Genomic DNA, 18,601 nt, shown 5'->3' with positions numbered 1-18,601 from the left:
CAGAAGTTAAGGAATTAGAAAATAAAAAAGAGACACACTAATAAATCAAAGAGTTGGTTTTTTCAAAGAGAATAACAGAACACACACATGATTTAATTACTAAATGAGAAATCCCACAAATGCACAAAATTGGAAATACAATGGGGAAATAACCAGAGAAATGGAGGAAATTAAAATGATTATAATGAATACTTTATATATATATGTGAAAAATTTGAACATAAGGGATAAATTTTAAGTAAATATAAATTACAGGAAAAGACTCAAGAGAAATACAAAAGAAATTCAGAAAGTTTCTGGGCTACCACTAAAATAAATAAATTGTGTGTATGTGTGTATACCTGTGTGTGTATCTACTAAATGAATAAATCAGTCAACTTTGTAAAGAGACAATTTTATTTCTTCTTACCTCTTAAATGTGTTACCAACTTTTTTTCCATTAGCATTGAATAGTCAAGAAAACATCACACTAGATTTCTGTTTTTTCTTGCATGAGTAGATATCTTGTCTCATTGATTTGCTTTACTGAGTCATGTGGAGCCAAGTAGAGAAACAGGCTGACTCGGCATCCCTCACGCAGATTTCTTCTGGCTTTAAGGGAGCCACCTAAGAGAGTTTGGGTAGACAGGATAATGAAAACAGCCCTGGTTTCTGGGCTTGGTTCTTTTTATATTGCTTCCTTAAAATATGCAGCATTTACAGCCATTGCTTTGTGGCTTTATTTTTTTTAATCTCTCAACTGAGACATTTAGACTAGATGAGTGGCTCATTTCTTTTCCCAGAAAAGTGTGCCTATCCACAAAATTTTGAGGCTACACAGTGTTCCCAAACATCCTCTCTCCACCTGGAGCTTTAGGTCGTGGGTTAGATCATTTTAAATTACTTCAGCTCTAACATTCTACAGCCTCAGGGAATATACAGTTTTAAATTGAACACAAGCCTCAGAAAGAGTGATCATTATTACGAGAAGCAGAACACAGTGATTACACTTTGACTCTGGAGCCAGACCACCTTAGTTCAAATTTTAGCCCCTTTATTTACATAATGCAGGGCCTTGGGCAAGTTACTTAACCACTCTGTGCTTTAGTTTCCTCATCTGTAAAATGGAGAAAATAATAGTAATCACTGTAAATAGTAGTCACTAAAAAATAAAGGTTGTTATGAAGGTTAAATGGGTGTATACATATTAAGCTCTTACAGCATACCTCTTAATGAATGTGAGGGATTACTGTGTTTCTTACTAGTTAAGATGAAGTATCTCAGCACAGAGATGAACACACCACCTATCTCGCTATGAACACACCATCTACTCCCTATGAAAAATCCTGTTTATATTTTGGTCATGGCCGAAATATCAACTTTTTCCATGTGAACCTATAATCGGGTCCATTATTCTGCCATAAAGTAGTAGTTATGAGTGTTGCTATATACAGGATGTTTTGGTAAAGATTTCCTGATTTTGGCCGGGTGCAGTGGCTCACACCTGTAATCCCAGCACTTTGGGAGGCTGAGGCAGGTGGATCACTCGAGGTCAGGAATTCAACACCAGCCTGGCCAACATGGTGAAACCTCATCTCTACTAAAAATACAAAAATTAGCCAGGCGTGGTGGCGGGCACCTGTAGTCCCAGCTACTCAGGAGGCTGAGGCAGGAAAACAGCTTGAATCCAGGAGGTGGAGGTTGCAGTGAGCCGAGATCGCGCCATTGCACTCCAACCTGGGCAGCAGAACAAGACTCCGTCTCAAAAAAAAAAAAAAAAAAGATTTCCTGATTCTATTGCCTTGATTTGGGGCTGTTATTAAGAATCTCTTATCAGATCCTCAGTAGAGAAGATGATTAAATTAAACTAGGGGTTAACTTGATCCAAGCTAGGCAATTATTTTTTCATATTTTCCTTGTTTTTGTAAAGTCTTTTTGCTATGCATGTGTATATAATCTGTGACCTAGGGACAACTACTTTCTTTGAAAACCATAATAACATGATAAGTATAAAATTATGTATTTACTTAACAATACAAAGCATATATCATTTTCCTTGAGTGGCAAAGTTGAGGAATTAATTAAAAACAAATAGTAGTTTGATAATTTAGTGTATAAATATCAACTGTCAATTAGAAAACAAAACACAAAACAATCACTGCATACAGTTTCAGGTAAGACTTATAGTTTGCTATGCCTTTATTCTCATTGGTAGAAAGCATTTTAATGATTTACTCATGGTCACAGAGGAAGTGTATCCAAGGTACAATTAAATTTCAAAATATTGAACTAGCTTATATAGAGCCAATTTTATCTTGAATTTATAAACAGTTGTATAGAATAGAGTCACATAAAGTATCAAAGATTGCCTTGGTTGTATATGGAAGATAAAAGCCAGGTTCTTACACTTAAAAGAAATGTTGATTTATGTTGAATTTCAAAAGAAATGATTAGATTATCCCTGTTGCCTAGTTAGCACAATTGTCTTAGTGCTCTGACCTTGGTTTGTTAAAAAAAAGAAAAAAGAAAAGAAAACAGTGCTTTCCTAGGGAACCAGGGACTCTCTCAATACTTATCATGTTTATATTTTTACATGAAATTTAATATTTTGAAAATGTATGAACCCAACATGACTACTTTGTCTACAGGTTTTATGTTGGACTGTTGCCATCTGTGGTTGTGAAGCCAAGTGTTCTGCTGGGGCAGAATAATCAAATCAAAGTTAATGGGGTGACCATCTAAGCAGGGCTCTTTGTCATTAAGGTCCACTCTTGTGATAGTAGCACATTATCCTGCTGATTGGATTTGTAGGAAGGCATCCACCTGTGGCCCACATTGGCAGAGAGGAGACTTACTGCAGAGGCAGCTCTGGCGAAGGAGAAGCAGGAGGTAGCCGCCCTGGGCAGCAGATTCTTTTGCTGAAAAGCCAAAGCGTGCAGGACAGCATAAGCAATATTAGTAGATGGGTGATTGACATAGTATTTGGTTGATTTAGGTCCCAAAGTAAAGTAACCAAAGGCAGAGGATATCATTAGAGAGGAATGACTTGTCTTGAGCAGGGAAAAAGCAACTACATGTAGAGACACTGAGCCAGCTGATCAGACAAAATTTAAGCATGTGGGGCCCTTTACCTCCATCTCAGGAGTGATTTTTCTCTGTTTGGACGAGAGCTATTGTAAGAATTTCCATGTCTGTTGGGGGCACAGAGGTTCTCAGACTATGGTAAACATGATTTGGCTCACACGCTCTCATAATCAGGCTGACTTGCACTGAAACAGAGAGTGCTCTATAGCAGTGCCAGGCCTCTAGCAGTACCAACTGTTAAATAATAAACAGGCCCTGTTTGTTGGCAGCCTCTTCCCCTCCTGCCAACATGGAGTGCCCATTTTCTGGGTTTACCTGCCCGCATGTGTTCAGACACTCAGAACAGTGTGTGTGTTGTATGAGTTGGTGGTGGCATGGAGGCATCAGTCTACATCTAATCTGCTTAGTTTATTATTCTCCCAGGACCTCTGGTGAGCTAGCAAACACGCGGGGCTCTGGCAGCACGAACAATGGCTATGCTGTCATTCTAGATAATATTACAGGCTTTGCAGAGTGCATCAGCTAATTGTTTTTCTTATGTTCATTTTTGCTTCTTCATATTCTCTCTCTTCCTTTGAGCTGGTTTGTAGGAAGTGGGGATTAGGAAGCATAAGAGTGGTTCTGTCAATTAGATGCATTACTTCCTGAAAGCTAGAAAGTATTTGGGTAGTTTGATTTTAATGCAGTATGTATATAGTTAATTCACATTGATAGTGAGCCACACATTCAGTCAATCAACAAGTACTTACTGAAGGCCCACAGGGTGCAAAGAACCCTGGACTAAGTGCTTAAACTTGACTCCATGTGCCTTACTGTGTTATTGCACAAGTGCTGGAGTTAGGTTGGAGTTTTCCCAGATTCCAGGTACCGAATGACTACAGTAGATTATGAAAGAGCAGTTCAGGTGAGAGCCAAGCTAGAAACACACACATGCAAACCTCAGAAAAAAAAGGATTCCCAAAAGTCCTCTATTTTGTCATGGAGACTTTTTTCTCCATTTCACTGGTCCCACGAAAAGGCCCTTGGTAATCTGAGTTTTATATTGCATTTTTGGCCAAAGGAATTTCATATGTTTCACAGATTAAATAATTAAAAATAGACTCTTTTAATTCCTATGAACCCCCTTCATCCCCCACCCTCCCAGTAAAGCCCAGGATAAATAGGCCGTGATACCATTTCCAGGAGGAGGCTTTTGGTTGATCAGTGTAAATGAGGCATATTCAAAGTTGGTAATCAGGGATATGTAGTGTTAGGTGGGGAGGGTAACTATGAAGCATATAGTGTTTTTGTTTTTTTTTTTCTCATGAACCAACTCTAAAGGTAAGGTCCCAAATCTGAAGTAATGACGGTATCCCTGGAGTGACTTTCTTCCAAGGTGACCATTGTGAAAAATAGCCCTTGTTAGAAGCCTATAGATTTGTTTAAAAAATTAGTCCGATTCGTTTATAATCATGGCTCACACATGATGAAGCTATTAATTGGTTGGGGTACTAAAACCATTTGCTTGAGTGAAATGAAACTTCTCCTCTCTCAGATCACTAAATATACTTTAACTGTGGAGTAATCATTCTGTTTCTTGGACTAAGATATTTTTAGATCAAGAGTAAATATTTGAATTAAGAACTCTGGTGACAGCGCTGGGAGTGTTTCAGAAAGTTAGGATGGTAATCTCATATTCAGTCTAATTTTCCCTGAATTCATGCCTCAACAGTGTGTAATGAATACACTTATGGTGGAGTCATTTTCCTTTTATGAGAAATGCAAGGCCCCATCTTCTTATTATCTTTTAAGAAAGATTTGTCTGGTTTATAGTGTCAGAAGTGGTTTTAAAAATCCAGGCAGTATTGAATTCACACAGAATGGTTCAGAAAAGCCTGGTAGTAAAATTCATAGAGAAACAATTGTTTAAAATGCAACTAGCATTGTATAGCAAAATAATGAATTTGTATTCTCTACTAGTCTCCTGTTGGATCCATATCCCCTTGTCATTGAGTTCTCAAAGGTTTCATCCAAAAGAACTAGGCTCAGATTGATTACCCTTCATCCAAGCAATTTTGCCTATTTGCACTAGGCCTCCTCCTAACCAGCAGGTCTCAGTGCCCTCACCAGGACACTCCCCAGATTGGCTCTAGGAGAGCTCTCATTTCTCCCTGTGTCAGGCTGCTTGCAGCTGGCATCAAACACAAGCTCACCTGTGCTCTCGAGTTTTCAGCATTTAGTCTGTTGTGGATGGAAAAGTAGATATCAAACTCTTTAGAATTGTATCTAAAAAGAATAAAGAGCCTTTGAGTGAGGGCCTGAGGAGCAAGCTCTCTGAGGAGGAAAGCTCATCAGTATGGTGAATTCTCTCAGCTGCTTGACTGCTTTGTCTTCAGTGTTCCAGTGAATTGCATTTTGATTTCATACACATGCATACAAACACACACACACACACATTATATAGGTATATGTAGGTGTGTATACAACCCTATTATACTCTCTGTAATGTGTATGTCTCTAACATACATATCTCTTGTGTGTTTATCTAACCACCTATCTATATCTCTGGTAATTGTCATTGTTCCCAGTGATTTAGACATTAAAATCTATGAAAATAAGCAGCATCTTTTGAGTACCTATTTAAGCACCCACATACCTGGAAGTCCTCAAGGTGCTTATAAATTTCCACTAGACTCTTAATTCATATGGTCAAGACAAGTGCAGTTGAGCACCAATGTAGCATATTACCTTATTACTCATTAAAAAATCACTGCCCAATTTAGTGTTTCTCATAATATAAGAATGTATTTGTTGTATATAATAGAAAATATGTATATAGTTATAATTGACATTGGTTGTTGGTAAAATGGGATTGCTGGAATGCGCTTAAATAAAACAAATAGTACTGACCTATTAGAAAAATTAATTATGAAAGAAAAGTAATGGATTATAGTTGCAGATAATGGTTTTGGGGACACTGCTGGTTGAAATTCATCCTGAGGCTTATTTACAATTGGCACAATTAGAGCTTTTGAGAATTCAGCAGCCTTGATTTATTTGCAGGGGTTCATATAGCACTTGAGTCACGGGCGAGGAGAGGCACAGAGGTGGGTAGGGGACTTACTGCTTTACATTTAAGTTCTATGGAATTTCACATTTCTATTTTGGGGAAGAAAGAATTGTCTCTAGAGAGAGAGCATCAGGTTCTTTAACAAGATTTAATAAATTTGGGTCCTTGTATCGATCAAACTTCATACTAGATCAGATAACAAAAAATTGAATATGGCTTTGCACTAGAGGCTATTTTATTTTCTATGCTGCCAATGAACTAAGTTTCTATAATTTTGCTTTCACTATTTGAAATTTTAATTTATCCATCAGATGTTTATTGATACCTAATGTGTATTCAGTACTTTACTAGCCACTTGGGATCCATCAGTGAAAAGATAAGTAACTCATGTAGTATGTTAGGAGATGATTAGTGCACAATTCCTTTATGAATGACCCATAAAAGAATAAGTTGATAAATTAGATTTCATGAAAATTAAAAAACTCTGCACTTTGAAAACATTATTAAGAAAATGAAAAGGTAAGCCACAGACTGTAAGAAAATATTTGCAAAGAATATATCTGATAAAGAACTCATATCCAGAAAATACAAAGAACTTTGAAAACTCAATAATATACAACATATTATTTAAGTGGGCAAAGATTTGATCAGGCACTTCACCGAAAAAAAAAAAAAAGAAAAAGAAAAAAGATGGTATATGAGCACATGAAATGATGCTCAATATCAATCATTGTTAGAAGGCAAATTAAAATCACGAGACACTATTACACATCCTTTAGAATGACTGACGTTTAAAAGACTGAGCATAGCAAGATTTTTGAGGATATGGAGAAACTGGAAGCCTCATAAGTTGCTGGCAGTAAAGTAAAATCGTACAGCCACTTTAGAGACAGTCTGACAGTTTTTAAAAAGTTAAATATATGTTTACCATGTTATCCAGCCATTTCATGCCTACATGTTTACACAAGAGAAATGAAAGTTTTTTTTTTTTTTTTGAGACAGGGACTTGCTCTGTCAACCAGCCTGGAGTGCAGTGGCATGATCATAGCTCACTGTAACCTCAAACTCCTGGGCTCAAGTGATCCTCCTGCCTCAGCCTTCCCAGTAGCTGGGACTGTAGGTATGCACCACCACTCTCAGTTAATATACATATATATATTTACTCCAGTAATTTTCTTATGCAACCATAGATCTATTTTCCATCACTACACAGTAGCTTACATTTCCTAGAATTTTATAAAAATTTGAATTCTATTATAAAAATAGAATCTTCTGTACTTGTTTTGTCCTTCTTTCACTCAGTGTATTGACTTTGAGATCCATTTATGTCGTAGCACGTATCAATAATTCACCATTTTTATTGCTGTGTAGTATTCCACTGTATAGACATACTATAATTTGTTTATCCATTCACTTAAGGATGGGCATTTAGACTGTTTACAATTTTTAGCAATACAATGCTAGCAATGAGCATCTGTGGACAAGTCTTTATAAAAATATGGCAATGCGTGGTGGCTCACGCCTGTAATCCCAGCACTTTGGGAGGCCAAGGAGGGTGGATCACCTGAGATTAGGAGTTCAAGACCAACCTGGCTAACACGGTGAAACCTTGTCTCTACTCAAAATACAAAAAAAAAAAAAAAAAAAATTAGCCGGGTGTGATGGCAGGCACCTGTAGTCCCAGATACTCAGGAGGCTGAGGCAGGAGAATCACTTGAACCTGGGAGGCAGAGGTTGCAGTGAGCCAAGATTGTGCCACTGCACTCCAGCCTGGGCGACAGAGTGAGACTCCGTCTCAAAAAAAAAAAATATATATATATATGCTTGGCTGGCCATGGGGGCTTATGCCTGTAATCCCAGAGCTTCAGGAGGCTGAGGTGGGAGGATCACTTGAGGCCAGGAATTTGAGACCAACCTGGGCAACATAGTGAAACACCATCTGTAAAATATATGTATACGTGTATATATATTCAAGGTAGAATAAATAGATGCTTTGGAGCCAACTGACCAGAATGAAGACCTAGCTCCCCATTTACTGGCTTGAAATCTTGGGCAGATTTGCGTAATTTTTCAGATGATTTTTCTCTACTGTATAATGGAGATAATATAACTTAGAGTCCTGAAAAATAAATAAGACAAGGTACTTATAGTTCTTTCCTTGCCTTCAAATCTGGACTCAGGGGGAGATAGATTAAGGGCCTGCCTACATGGTATGAGTTGAGATAGGTGAGAGTAATGTTTTCTCTTATACGTGGATAGTACTTGTATTAGTCTGTTTTGACACTGCTATAAAGAACTACCTGAGTCTGGGCAATTTATAAAGAAAAGAGGCTTAATTGACTCACAGTTCTGCACAGCTGGGGAGGCCTCAGGAAACATATAATCATGGCAGAAGGTGAAGGGGAAGCAAGGCACGTCTTACATGGTGGCAGGAGGACAGAAAAAGAGAGAGAAGAGAGAGACTGCTAAATAACTTTAAAAGCATCAAATCTTATGAGACCTCACTCACTATCACCGAAGAGCCTGGGGAAAATCGCCCCCCTTGCTCCAATCACCTTCCACCAGGTCCCTGGGATTACAATTCAAGGTAAGATTTGGTTGGGGACATAGAGCCAAACCATATCAGTACTAGTGCAGGAATTCCACAGTTTGAGGAGATTCATTCTTTTTGGATCAAATGTTGCAAATTCTGGGATTTCTTTTTTGAAAAATACAAGAGGATGGCACACTAACCTATATGTTTCCATTACAATTTTCTAAATTCGTTGGTTGAATCAGTTTTCCTCCTTGCAACAGTGGCCAAGACAGTCAACTTCAACCATTTTTTAGACCTTAGTTGAAATATTACTTATTCTAAGAAGTGTTCCTTAACCTCTTCAGTGTAGATTAGGTATGCCCTTGGTGTCTCCTGGTTCTACACTCCTCTTTCTTAACTTTTAGTGCATTGGTTCTTATGTCTGCCGTTTTACTACTGTGTAAGCTCCGTGAAGGTAGAGACTTGGTGTGGCTTGTTAATTTCCATATCCACAAATTATCTTAATAACTAATTATTGAGTAAATGAACAAAAGTTTTTAAAGAAGGGGTAAGGTAGAGACGAGGGAGGTTGGAAGCTCTAAGAAACAGTTCTCCCACTCTCGAGTTTTGCCTCAGGTTAGCCCTTCTGTCCTTTCATCAGTTCCAGATGGAGAAAATTTTTAATATAATATAATGCAAAAAAACTTCACCCCTCTAAAATGACACCCAGGCAACAGTCCAGGCTAACAACAAAGAAGAAGCTATAAGGAGCTAATCCTTGGGAGTAGAGTAATGGTATGGAAAGAAAACTAATCTGGAAATAAAGAGATCCATGACCTCAAGCCTAACCTCTTGAAACCTAGATTATTTTTATCTTCAAGAAGTCCTGTTGCCCACCCTGCTTATCTTATAATTTTGTTTGAGAGTCAAAAGAGAGAAGAGAAGTGTGAGCCCTGAATTGCTGTAGAAAGTGAGAACTTACTATGAAGGGGGTTGTAGAAAGTCTCATTAGAGGCAGCCTTGCTAGTCTTACTTAACCTTTGCAGTACTAAAGTTGATGTTCTCTGAACTCTCTCTTAGGCTCTCTCCTCACATTGGGCAGTCCTCCCAGGCAATCTCATTTTCTCCCATAGGTTTCATTAGCATCTGCATCTGAATGACCACCACATATTTCTCCAGCTCAGGCTTCTCTCTGAGCACTGCCTTCTAGACCTCTTCTCTTGGATGACTCACAGACACCTCATACTCAACATGTTCTAAACTCACCTCTTTGCCCCAAACATACTCTCACCTCCAGTATTGCTACATAATTGCCGACATTAGAAACTTGACATTACCTTTTCCGCATCCTGTACTGTTCCACATGCAGTCAATCACCTGGTACTTTTGATCTTCCTCCTAAGAATGTCCTTAATCTGTTCAATCTTCTTCATATCAGAACTACTACTCTCATCCAGGGTACCATCTTATCTCACCTAAGTTATTGCAATAGTATTCTGACTTCCTTAATATTAATCTTCCAGCCTGGCTACTGTCTCATTTTCTAGACTGATTCATGCCCCTTTCCCCCTAGCATTCTATGCTCCAGTCATACTAAACGTGTTTTCATGCCTTCGGTGCACCATGCTCACTCTCATTTCTGGTCTTTGCATATGTTCTACTCTTTGTTTTGAATACTCTTCATTACTCTTTTCTTCCCCCATGTGCTCACCTCCACTGACATAAAACCAATTTTGCAAGTCTCAATTTAAAGCTTATTTTCTATGGAATGCCTTCCCTGATTCCCTAATTATAATTGCCTTACATTGCATTTGTGTAGTGTGCACTTTATTATCGTTGATTGTTTTGCCTAAATTATCCTTAAGGTAGGGAGTAGTATGTCTTATTCAAGGCTGCGTCTTTAGTGCCTAACACAATGCCTGACATTTACTAGGCATTTAATAATGCTTGTTGAGTGAATGAATAAAAAATAAATTACAATAGCTACAAATGATATTATAGCTAATTTATTACATGTTTTACTTTTTAAAATTTTTAATTTTTTTCAAAAGTTTGTTGCTAGAAAAGTAAGAAAGATCAGTTCTTGAAAATTTATTTTACTTTCGTTTATGCATTTTGAATAGCTCTCACTAGAGCCTCAATTTAGTATTAAGGAGTTATTCCAGAATAAGAAATACCTAAACTGCATGATTCCTATATTCTTCCTCTATAACATTATTGTGTGAACTACTTTTTTTTGTCTGTTTTAATGTCAGGGATAGGAAGGTATCAATGGTGGGTATGAATTTGACTACTCTGTCCTAGAAATTATTATGCCCTTGTCAATTTTCTGAGACTAACATTTAGGAGAATTCTGTGATCACAATTTTGACTCTATATCTGACTTAAGCTCAAGCTAGACGCAAACATTTTCTACTAATACTCTGGCTTTTTCATTATTTCTCTATTAGAAACTATGGAAGATATTACAGATGAGACAGTAAAAGAACAGACTGAATATGGTTCCACTGACAACCAGGAAAGTTATTTGAAATGACATGAATAGTCAGGTTGTAATAAAGGTTTGTTAAAACATTTGGTATTGTACAACTAGTTTCCACATTAATCAATCCCATATGCTCTAATTAATACCTTGCTAAAATGTATGTTGATTTTCAAGGAAAACAACAGTTTTTAACGTCTGTAGACATGTTGCACATGCGTGAATTTATCATTAACAGGTTAATTGAGTACTGAATTGAGCAGAAATAACATATCACACAGCGACCCTACAAGGGAAACTTACCATCATTTTACTAAAGAAGAACCTGAAGATAGAGATATAAAGTAACTTGTTCAAAGACACACAATCAATATAGAGAAACCCCAGGTCTAAACCTAAATCTGTCTCACTCAAAATGTTTTTTTTACTACATTGCATTACCTCTCTGGAAAACATAATTACTTGTTCTGGGTGTATTAATTTACTAAGGTTGCCATTAGAAATTAGCACAAACTTGATGGCCTAAAACAGCTTAAATTTAGTCTTTCCCAGAATTGGAAGCCAGAAGTCTGAAATCAAGGTGTTGGCAGGGCTACACTTTCTCAGAAGACTCTAAGTAAGGGGGAATCATTCCTTGCTTTTCCAGCTTCTGGTGGCTCCAGAGGTTCCTTGGCTTGTGGCTATGTAACTCCAGTTTGTGCCTCTGTCTTCACGTGGACTTCTGCTCTCTCTGTCCTCTCTTCTTTCTCTTATAAGAAAATGTTATTGGATTTACAGCTTCCCTGGGCAATCCAGGATTACCTCATCTAGAAATCCTTAACCTCATTACATCTGCACAGATCCTTTTTCCAAATAAGGTCACATTCTCAGGTTTCAGGGGTTAGAATGTGGGCGTTTCTTTTGGAAGGTCACCATTAGATCCACCACGCTGGATATTGCAGAAATTGTTTTGAGAGATTCCTCTATTATAGATATATCTGAGATTTCCTTTCTTTCTCTCTCCCTTTCTTTCTCTTTCTCTCTCTCTCTCTCTCTCTCTCTTTCTTTCTTTCTTTCTTTCTTTCTTTCTTTCTTTCTTTCTTTCAGACAGGCTCTCACTCTGTCACCCAGGCTGCAGGGTGGAGTGCAGTGGTGTGATCTCAGCTCACTGCAGCCTTGACCTCCTGCACGCAAGTGATCCTCCCACTTCAGCCTCCCAAGTAGCTGGGACCATAGGCGCACACCAACACACCAAACACAGTTTTGTATTTTTTGTCGAAATGGGGTTTTGGCACATTGCCAAAGCTGGTCTCGAACTCTTGAGCTCAAACAATCTGCCCACTTTGGCCTCCCAAAGTGCTGGGATTATAGGCATGAGCCAGCGAGGCAAGCCTATCTTTGAACTATTTAATGGTCAAAGTTTTGCTAATGTATATACAGGGAGGAAAATGGCTGGTTCATGCTGATTCTCCATCAGGGCTATCAGTAAAAGAGTGAGTGACACTGTAATTAATAGAACAGGAATGATAACATCTTATAGGGGTACTGTTCCTGCTTTTGGAACGGCTTCTTTAAATCTGGGATGCATCTACCCCATTTGGTTGTAAATGGAAACATCAGTAAATAAGTTTAAAGACATCCTTGTTTGCCTCTCTGATGGCAAACTCCAATCCATACATCCACTACAGTCTATTTTGGTATATCTTCTATGAATTTCTCCAACTTCTTATTTAAGTTTTGCTACCTTCCAAGGCAAGCATTAAAAAAAAATATGGAATAGCGCTTTATTACCTGACCCTATTTGTACTTTTCTGAATATGAAGTTTGACCTCTAGTATTACTATTCTAGGATTTCATGAATAATTCTATGACTACCCTCTGCCTAAATTTCATAACCCCATTACATATTAGATCAGGGTTCAGTGCCCTGTCTTCTTTTAACTTTTCAGAGACTTTCGCCCCCAGTCACACCGTGGATCTTCAATTCCAGGGCTCTACACATCTCTCTTCATTTAGGCCCTCATGATTGTGGAGATTGCAAATGCATCATTATGTCCATTTGAAGATGTCAAAACTTTACATAAATATATGGAAAGCTTTCTAGCCTATTTTCAGTACACTTGATGAGTTCCAAAATTTTATTAGTCTTTTTGGTTACAGGCTCATATTTAAGCTAATATAATTAGGAAACAATTGAAAGTGGTTCTTAAATTCTTTTTTGAGTTAAACCTGATATATCAAATACCATCATCGTAAAAACATGATTTGTGTTATTTTCCCTAAAAATGCTTCCCTTGCATTTATACTTATTAAGAATAAGTAATAGCTAACATCTATCCACTGCCTTTGATTCGTGAGGCCCTCACGAATTGCCTCATTAGGTCTCTGACAGTATGGTACAACTACTGTTTATATTTTACAGATGAAGAAACTGAGGCTGTACTGCTACTTTCTGCTTACACATCCTAATGAAACCTTCCTACTGGGGTGATCTCTTTCGGTTTGAATGTCACTACTTGAGTGAGATTTTATTCACTACTTTTTCTTGATCATTGGCAAAATGTCCAATGGAACTAACTCATGAGAGAGTCATTTTTTAAATTAATTTGTTTACTGAAAGTCAGAAATTTTTCTGAACACTAAGAAGGTACTGGTAAGCAATTGTAATAGGCAGCTTCTAAGATGGCCCCACCTGATCTCCACATCCTCTATTTTCACCTGCTTGTCTAATTTCCTCTCCTTTAGTATTGGCTGGACTTAGTGACTCATTTTTAATAAAGGGCAGAAGTGATAGGATGTCACTTCCAAGGTTAAGTTTTTAAAAAGCTTGTGGTTTTTCTCTTGAGTCCCTCTATCACTCTCTCCCGGATTGCTCTCCCTGAGAAAAAGCAAAGTCCAAGTCATGAAGTAGCCCTGTGTGAAGACCCCTGTGTGAAGACCTTCACATGTGAAGACCCCCACATGGCAAGTCTCCTCCTCTTCAGTCGAGAATTCAGATGAAAACACAGCTCTAGCTGACAGTTTGATCACAGCCTCATGAGAAACTTTGACCCATAGGCACCTACCTATACTGAGCCCAGATTCCTGACCCACAGAAACTGTGGAATGGTGTTTGCTTTTTTAAGTTAATAAGTTTGGGGGTAAGTTGTTATGCTGTAATAGATAACTAACACATCCAAGAACCTCATCCTCATGGAATTTATACTGTAATAGAGATTATGAACATACAGGTACATGTGCATACTCACATACATACAGGATGTAAATAAGGAAGGTACCAGTAATTAGTTCTAAGAGAAAAGTAAAGCAGGGTAGAATGAATTGGGGATGCTTTGGCTATCTTGGCCACACAAGGAAAGACCTTTCTATAGAGATAATATCTGAGCTACAAGTGAAGAAATCAGCCACGCAGAGATGTAGGTCTGGGCAGAGGCAATATAGCTAGACCAGGGCTAATAGGAATAAGATTGGCTTGTTTTAGAGACAGAATAGGCAAAGAAGCACGGTGAACAAAGGAAAAATGTTAGAAGATGAGAACAGAAAGATGGTCATGAACAGATAATGGAGAGACTTACTGGTCATGGTTTTGAATTTTAATTTCTTCTTATTGCACTATATATAACTTGTAGAATTTTAGCAAAGGAATGATATCATCTTTCCTGCATTTCAAGAATTCTAGCTTCTGTTTAGATAATGGATTATAAGGTGCAACAGTGGAAGCAGAGAAATCAGTTAGGAGACCAGACAAGAGATAATTGTGATTTTTGTTCGTGATAGCAGAGATTGTGAGGAATGGTCGGGTTTGGGATGTACTTTTGTGTTTGGGTTAGTGCGGCTTATTGATGGATTAGATGTGGTGGGTGAGGCAAAAAGAGTTGCTGATGTTTGGCCTGATCAACTGTCAGGGTAGATGGTGGCACCTTTCACTGAGACGAGAGAAATACAGTTAGATTAGAGGAGGAAGTGGCAACATCGATAATAGGGAAACCAGAGTTCTGTTTGGGGCATAAATTAGTTTACAGTATGTAGAACTAACAAGAAAAGTGCTCATTATTGCTATTCTATGTTTTAAGCCAGTTCTTGCTTTGGAAAACCATTTCCAACATCTTGTAGCATCTTGTTTCCATATACTTCCATTTTTTTAAATCTCTGTGGTGGAATTTTTTCAGAGGCTATTTGAGAATTTGTAAGTAATATATACTGACTCCCACTTTTCAATATAGCAAGTTAATCAGACAAAATGTCTCTTATAGAATGCTAGAAAATCCACTGAGGAAAAAGTCAGTGTAGTATTTTGTTTATAATTTATTAAAACACACATATCAAATACAAGATAACCTTTGGCCTTTCCTTGAGTCAGACTTTGTTATAGCTTCTAATCATGTCTTGCCCTATTCATTAGCAGCTCATTCATTTCCCTTATGCCACCTCACTCACCTTAAAATTTAAGTTTTAGCAGCTTTGCTGTAAGTCTTATAAGTGCAGTGGGGCATTTGAATGGATCATTGTTTCCCTTCTTCTAGAAACTCTGTAGTGAGAATAAGTAGTAAGAATAATTGTGGCTACATAGGTGCATTTGTTCCCTAAGACAAAGTGATCAGAGAACTCCAGGGGAAATGCTATTAATACCAATATTGTTTTGTAATGAAAGGGTTAACAGCTGTCAAACTCAATGTCTTAAAGATTTTTAAAAAAGAAGAAAAAATGTCATCTAGGCTGGGCAAACATCAGTGCCTGGCATGAGGAATTAGCAAAAAGGTCTTCAGGTATCTATGGACTACCAAATATGCATGATTCTCTAGTCCACTAGAAAATTTAGAACTGATTCTCAAATACTAAAATCTGCAACTGAGGGGCTTATACTTGATCTGCTAATTCTGAACCAATGTATTGCAACTACTGTGCATTTTGAGATACTATTATGAACTGGTGTATTATAAAATTAAATTGTATTGTATAGTTCATTGTATTGTTCCATCAGATTTTGATATCCTCACTTTAAATAATTCATGGGAAGAAATGATCACTTCATAATGCCACAAACTCACAGCAGGCAAAACTAATTTTACACAATATGAAAACAGATTTTATTTATTTAAAAGGAATATTAAAAAAACAACAACTTTTTTGACACCAGCTGCTGGGAAATAAATAGAATACTTTATGACAAAAAAAAATCCAAATCTATAAAAGCTCTTCCTGGGAGATCAAGTTGAGAATTGTAAAGATACATTTAAATTCCCTGGTCAATGCTATAAGCCTTATTTTGAGGGAAAAAGAACTCTCCCATCTGCTTACTCTGTGGGGATAAAGCGATACTGGGAGAAAATTGACTTTACAAAAGCCCTCCTGAAACCTACGACATAATGCCAATGAAGTGGCAAGCTTTAGGTGTCACTTCAGAGACCCCCTATTAGTATAAATAACATCAGTGGGTAAACAGTAGCTGGTGTCCTTAAATACAAAGTAGAAATTATTGTTTAGCTTTGTCCTAACCAGACCTTGATTAGAAGTGGAAAAGAGTATTTTGGGGTGACCACAAGAACTTTCCTTTCACTGTGGCTTTAAGAATGGAATAAGAAAATACGGTGAAAATATAATGAAACTGTTTTCTTTGGGAGAGTTTATTAGATGAATATTTTAATACAAATATAACATATTTTAATACCAAAGATTAAAAAAATCCGGGCTTTCTTTTCAATGTGATAACAACTCCATATCTAACTCAATCAGACACTTGCTTCAGACACAGAACGGGACTCTTGCCATGGGCGGGTCTGGGTTTAATCTCAGGAGCGTGAGGATCCAGGCATCCAGATAGTTTGCAGCCCTCTTCCCTGAGGCTTCAGGCAGAGAGAGAACAAGGGTGGAAAGGGGCAAGGATTGGAGCGAAGGAGCTAAGAGATGGATGGAAAAGAGAAAAAAGAACAGTCTAAAATAAAATATTTTAGCACCAAAGCAAGGAAAATACATTCTGTGGATAATATAAATGCTATTTATTGAATTTTTACTTTTCAAAAATGTTTAACTTAAAAATTCTTGCTGACAGTGGGAATGTAAATCTAAGACTAAGAGACGAACTTACCAGAAGAAGTTTATTATTGTCTGATAACAGCTGAATTCCGGTCTTCTTTGTGTACTGTAAAATGGGGCAGATTTGTATATCTATGATGTCATAGGCACTGTTGGAAGGGCTTGTCTCTGGTTTTGTCATAAGTTTCCTACTTGAGCAGTTATAAGTCATGAATTCGAAATTCATTTTAGATTTTGAAGAGTTACAAATTTGGAAGGATCTAAGTTAGGCTCTATTATTCTTTAAGATATAAAATATTAATACAGTGTAGCAGAGATTTAAAATTTTTAATAGATATTACCAAACTGTTTCATAGCATTGGCCTTTTCAGTAGCTATTTGTATTTTCTAAGGCAATAGCAATATACACAGAAAATGGGTTTTCTTTGTCCTTACTATATCAGTGCAATCTAATACGTACATTAGTCAGTGAGATTGCTTTGGGAAAAATAGAACATTGAGATTCTAAAACAGGATGTCTATGTTCAAAGTCTGGCTGAATTTCACTTACTACTTGTTGAACTTGTACAACTTGTTTTAACCTTCCCTTGCCTTATTTTTAACATTTTGCAAAATGGTGTTAATATTACCTATCTATAAGACCCTCGGCCAGGTGCAGTGGCTTATGCCTGTAATCACAGTACTTGGGAGACCAAGGAGAGGATTGCTTGAGCTCAGAAGTTTAAGACCAGTCTGGCAACATAGTGAGAACCTGTTTCTCAAAAAAAAAAAAAAAAAAAAATTAGCTAGTTGTAGTAGTATGCATCTGTGGTCCCAGCTACTCAGAAGGCTGGGGCAGGAGGATTACTTGAGTCCAGGAGGTAGAGACTGTAGTGTACCAAGATCACACCATTGCACTCCAGCCTAGGTGATAGAGTGAAACCATATCTAAAAAAAAAATAAACAATAAAAAAAAATTCTCTTGTTACTCAGTGAAATAATGGAAAAGTTTCTGGGATAAGCTTAGAGAGCCATAAAAATGTTGATTTAATCCTATTAATAAATAGTATATAAGTTATGTTCTTCAAAGGCATTTGTATTTTAAAGTATTTAAAGTATTGCAGTTGTATTGTTGCATTTTAAGGGAATGACTGTACAGATGCTATGTAATATGTGTAAAAGTTACTCTCTTTCTTCTGAGTGTTTTGCTGTAATACAACCAGAGTTATAATGCAAACATTTACCAAAACAACGCTGGTATAGCAATGTTAGTATTGGGCAACCTGAGTTATACTGTAATAACTTTTCAATAAATCAATATATGTGAACCAGACTATTTTCTTATGTATAGAAGAGATATGTTATTTTAGAATCCTATTTAAAATATAAGAAATGAATCAAAAACTTCCAAAATTTTAATTTCTTTGATTTTTCTAGGATTTCTACCTTCTAGAATATAAAGCTCTTATTCTTTTTACTGAAATCTTAGCTTTACTTCAGC

The 18,601-nt window shown here is 37.1% G+C and overlaps 1 protein-coding gene and 1 pseudogene across 39 annotated transcripts in view; one reads left to right on the top strand and one right to left on the bottom strand.

Annotated features, from left to right (window-relative positions):
- LOC101140465 (Y-box-binding protein 1-like) overlaps positions 1 to 17,332 on the bottom strand; it is a 102,478-nt pseudogene extending 85,146 nt beyond the window's left edge.
- The window catches only part of ZBTB20 (zinc finger and BTB domain containing 20), an 838,196-nt gene that overhangs the window by 301,329 nt on the left and 518,266 nt on the right, over positions 1 to 18,601 (top strand). The gene's annotated exons all lie outside the window — the stretch shown is intronic.

This window comes from Gorilla gorilla, chromosome 2, assembly GCF_029281585.2.
Source record: "Gorilla gorilla gorilla isolate KB3781 chromosome 2, NHGRI_mGorGor1-v2.1_pri, whole genome shotgun sequence".
In the NCBI taxonomy this organism is placed as follows: domain Eukaryota; kingdom Metazoa; phylum Chordata; class Mammalia; order Primates; family Hominidae; genus Gorilla; species Gorilla gorilla.
This window is presented reverse-complemented; position numbering and strand designations above follow the sequence as displayed.